This window comes from Acyrthosiphon pisum, chromosome A1, assembly GCF_005508785.2.
Source record: "Acyrthosiphon pisum isolate AL4f chromosome A1, pea_aphid_22Mar2018_4r6ur, whole genome shotgun sequence".
NCBI classification, from domain to species: domain Eukaryota; kingdom Metazoa; phylum Arthropoda; class Insecta; order Hemiptera; family Aphididae; genus Acyrthosiphon; species Acyrthosiphon pisum.
The window spans coordinates 87688325-87694140 of NC_042494.1; positions in this window are offsets into that span (position 1 = coordinate 87688325).

Below are 5816 nucleotides of genomic sequence, written 5' to 3' on the forward strand. Positions count from 1 at the left end.
GTATGTGGAACTATACGCATTTTATCTTTAATTTTCCGAACTGTGCGAGTGAGATCGTCGTGCTGTTCCCATTGTCCACTCAGGCGTCTTACATATGCTATATAATGACCTATTCCGCTTAAGCCACTTGGCTCTATATATGCAGTTATTCCTGTGAGACGGTATCTGAAGATAAATTATTATATTTTATTTATTTATTAATTTTTTTATCACATGTTTAATTTAAATAAATGTTATTTTATTATATATTTAGAAAATTAATGATCTATCACACTATTTTTTTAAGTAAATTAGATAATTAGATTTTTATTTTAAAACATGTATAACTCAAAACTATACACATATATGTATTTATTTTACGGTCAACTTTAAACATTTATATTTCTGTATATTTATGTTTTGAATATTGCCAATATTGGTCGCATTATGATATACAAATTAATTAAACTTTTATTGGCAATTTAACTTAATTGGAACTAAATTTAATTTACTCATAATTTGTTGGGTATTACACTTAGATACAAGAATAAAAATAAGTTGTTTTATAAAAACAATGATAGTTAAACTTTTTTGTACATATCATATTTCCTCATTTTTTTCAATGGCTTACATCATTGACTTAATGGTAATACATTTTCACTAATATCTCATTTAAATTAATTTCACATAATATTTAAAGTATTTTAATTTGCATGCCATATTATTACCTATTTTATTTGTATTTAAATATTCTTACTTATTGCTTTCTATGGAAATTTGGAGCTTTGTATTAAATTTATACACTTTTTGGCCCAACAGATAAAACTTTATTGATATTTATAGAAAAAAAAAACTAAAAAAATTGAAAACTTACAATGTCCGTAAACAGCTCAAAAAGAGTTGGCCGATGGTGTGAAGTTAGCGGCACTTTTTCAAAAATTCGTATAAAATAAACAGAGTTCCAACAAATGGTGGGACCTTTCCAACAACGTCCAAAAAACGGTTTACTACCGTTTTGGATGGCTTTTGAAACTTTTTAATAAAGTTGGCCAAATGGCATTTTTTCAAAAATTCGTATAAAATCAACAGAGTTCCAACAAATGGCGGGACCTTTCCAACAACGTCCAACAAACCATATAGAACCGTTTTAGTTGGCTTTTGGAATTTTTAAAAAAAGTTGGCCGAGGGTCACTTTTTCAAAAAATTCTTATAAAATCAACAGAGTTCCAACAAATGGTGGAACCTTTCCAACAACGTCCAAAAAACGGTTTACAACCGTTTTGGATGGCTTTTGAAACTTTTTAATAAAGTTGGCCAAATGGCCCTTTTTCAAAAATTCTTATAAAATCAACAGAGTTCCAACAAATGGCGAGAGCTTTCAAACAACGTCCAACAAACCATATAGAACAGTTTTGGATGGCTTTTGGAACTTTTAAAAAAAGTTGGCCGAGGGTCACTTTTTCAAAAATTCTTATAAAATCAACAGAGTTCCAACAAATGGCGGGACCTTTCCAACAATGTCCAACAAACCGTGGAGAACAATTTTGTATAGTTTATTATGTGTTTGATTTAATGTTGGCCGTTAGTGTGAACTTAGCGGCGGTTTTGGAAAAATGTTTATAACTTTTTAATGACGGTCCAACAAATTGTAAAACCTTTCCAACAATGTCCAACAAACGTCCAACAAAATTGTTGGATAGGTTTAATTGAAATCTGTTACATGATTGCCGCTAAGTTCACGGACGTTCTTGTCACGATAGATTTTATTATAAGTAAGACTGTTGATTGAATTAATTTTCGCAGAAAACATTGCATATAAAGTTGTAATTGTGTGTATATATTATATAATATTATACATTAAACATTTCAAGTGACCACGAATAATATTGTATGTGAATTAAAACAAAATAACTAAAATCGTTATTCTTCGATTAAATACCTACCTATCGAAATTCATCCAAATTTAAACTAAAATAATCTATTAAAAAAATCATGTTGAGGTGTATATCACATAGAATTTTGATAAAAGGATTAATTTCATTTGAGAATCCTTGTTTTAAATTTTCATTTTTTATAGATATAAGATATAGAAATTAAACACATCATATATTTTTAAATAAACATTTAAAATATTACAACTTAATTTAAACCAACTTTTTAACTTTTTAGTAAAACAGTCAAAACTGCAATGTCAAAACAGATTTATCATGCTTCGGAGTTGCAAGAATATTTTGTAATACTCTGGCGTGTTTAAAAATGAGGGTGGACGAATAAATACGTTCGGTGGTGTGATCACCATTGACCATGAGTTTAAATATAAACTGTAAAATATCATTGTAATAATGTAATAATTAAATAGTTTAATATAATATTATAGGTTAATAATCAAATAGATTAATGGTACATAATAGGTAAAATTATTATTAAATGTAAATATAATATACAATCAATATAATTTGACGATTATGGCCAATTTATGGTTCATTCCTTCGACGATGTTCGTGGTATTTAAATAGGGTACCGTTAGTAAAAGAAGGTTTGTTTTTAGTTATTTCTATTAGTTCCATTTAAATATATTTATATTTATTTAAAATTATAATAGAAATAAATTAAGAATAAAATAGTCATAGGCAACAGTACACAGTAATATATGTCGATAAAATAAGGAAATTCATAGGTTTGTACCTACTATATTGAGATTGAGTATTTATCTAAATATCTTGCAAATAGTTTATTCTAAATCAGGATTGTTAAATAATTCTTAAAGAATTTCGACTGCTAAATTCATACTTTGCATGTGATACTTACCAATATAGGGAACTTATGTTTCAAATTTAGTTATAAGAAAAAAATATTTTGCTCTTGTCAATTTAAGCTCTAGGTACAAATTATTTCAATTAAAAGTATTGATGCATATTTTACTAAACTTAAGAAGACCATAGTTAACAAAACTATAGCGAACTAAAATTTATGATTTGACTAGGCATCAAAATGTTTAGAAAATAAAGTTTTATCAGAATTCATTAAAAAATATAGTAGTTACCATTTGGAAAAATAAAGTGTTTTGCGTGTTTAAAAATGTTGAAATTGTTATAACAGAATTGCCTGTTAAAAATAAAGAAACACGTTTTTTTCGTTTTGACTAAGGACATTTTCAAAGCAGGCCATATTGTACTATTTCCCATAGTATAAAGATAGGGATAATAATTGAGGTAAATACATAACGTACTATTTCCACTGATAATTAAAAATAGAAAATCATGATTTCTCAAAAAAGTAAAAAATGGAAATAGTGCCTACGTTTTGAAATGTCGCCCATCATTATTATATATTTAATGTGTATCGATCATTTGTTTCACATCTATGTTTCCACGACACCAGGTTTATGTCAAATTTTTAGGTACGTATGTTTGGCCAGAAAAGTCAATTTCTTTTTTAATCGATTTGTTGTATTATTACGCGCAGGAGGTGCCGATTTCCTTTAAAACTAATTAATTGTTTTATTAAATTCGTGTCAGGGGATAGAAAGACCGTTTATTATTATTTATTGCTTAATTTATAAATTCACTAACACACAATTCCACGCCCAATCAAACTGAAACGCAATATTATTAAAAATCTCTTTATTTATAGGTAGGTATATTATTATAATATAAAAACAAATTTTATTAATAAAGCAAATATATATTTAATTTTAAAATTAAAAAATTTGAACATTCTAATAGGAAGTACAAAAAAAAAATACACACATCGTTGTAAAATCAATACATTCATCGCTCAACTCAGAATCTAAAAGAATATTTTTAGACCTGAAAAATAAAATAAATATCATTATTTTAAATTCAGAAAAATGACTAATGTAATAAAAATTTATGGCATTTCAACTGTTATTAAAGATTCATGTGTAAAAAAAAATTTTAGTTTTCCAAGTTTAATAACAGTCAATTAAAACTTTCTAATGTTCACTTTCAGACCACTGTGGGCTGTCATCGCAGTACGTTATATTTCCTATATTGTATTTTGTGTTTATTTTTGAATATTTCCATTGCGTTTTTGTGATAATAGTATAATGCTGCCAATTGCCGAACGCTCAGTACGTCATTTGTACTGATTCATATTATTGACATAAAATATTTTAGTCACACGCCTTAAATTAAACATAATATTATGATTTATGTTCTACGGTGCTATCTATACTAAGTTTAACTAGTAATAAACCTGCAAGCATTATTAGATTGTTTATAATAATATATTATATACATTTATTTTTACATAACCGTAGCCCACGGCCCTATATGTGCTGTAGAATAGTAGCACTGTGGCCCGAGTACCTATACATAGGTAACTTATAATCATTCATATTGTAATTTAATTAGATACCAAACAAATATAAATTCTCAAACACTGTGTCTATGGGCACTGACGGGAGAATTAGAAGTTATATAAACTTGCGCACCAGTCTGTACAGTTAAATCTAGCATGTGAACTATAGTCTATAACTGAAATAGATAACCTGAATGGGTGCATTGCAGATCACAAAGATTTCTGTAAAAAAACATACGTTTTATCAATATACCGTATAGGTACTGAGTATAATATATAAGTTCTATGGATTTATCATATTTAATAATATATTTTATAATATCCATGGCAATCGTCAATTGTCGAAATTTGTCGGCGATGATTAACAATTCTAATAATTTCAGCAGATACTATTGTATTATAAGTATAATAATATATTGTATTTGATTTGAGTGAACAAAAAAATAATTAGCCATCAATATAGACGGACAGTTCGTACTTCGTTAAGCTGTATATATCACGATGTAAGTTTTAACACGTCAAACTCGCACATTTCGTTATGATCAGGTTATTTTCATAAAAATATTTCGATACTTTCAAGTTTCAGTTCGGAACGAGATGAAGCTGGATGAAGATAGCTGTTTTTTTCGGCGACGGCGGCACCGTTGCTATATAGGTTTCACCGGAAGAGTCGATGTTTACGCGTAAGTTTGTTTTCATATTATTACCATTTTACATTTACTTTTTAGACTTAAATTAAAAATGTATTGCCACGGGCAACTGAGTGACTTAGAAGCATTTATAAGTTTAATCCCAAAAGCGCAATATATAAAATACGGGAGACCGAACAGTCCAAAGACCGTCTTCGTTTCACCACGCTAAGTTTAATACGTATCTTTTTGCATAATGTTATATATAAATGCTTTATACACCTCAAAAATTTTATTAGCATACTTAAAGTTTTTTTAGTGTAGCTTATACCCTAGATGGCTAAATATAGGTATTAAATGTTTTGAAATTATATATTTTACTATAATAATTATTTTTTATTATAATACAATATAACAATGCACTTTAAATTAAATTAGTTGTTATCATAAGACAGGCCGTCTTAAAACAAACTCTTTTCCGGACGTATTCAAAACGGGTTATGCAATATACTAGTATCGATTTTATTATATTACGTGTAAAATCACCGGCACAAGGTGCAGACAGCATCTTAAAAATTAAAAACATAAAATTAAATATTAAATCATTTTGTAGTAAAAGCTGGAAACTGTAGTTTATTCTTATTTATAATCAAATTAATGTAACCGGGAATGTAACTATTAAATTCATCATTGAATGATAATCATTGACTGTGGTGTTCGGGCAAAGGGGGATAAGTGTAAAATCGCAACTTTTGGTAAAATGAATTTGAAACTTTGAAAATTTACTGAGAAAAATATTTTTAGCTAATTGGTATGGGAAAAAACATACTTATTATTCAACTTATTTTAATACTATATTTCTATATTTGAAAAAAATATTCAAAA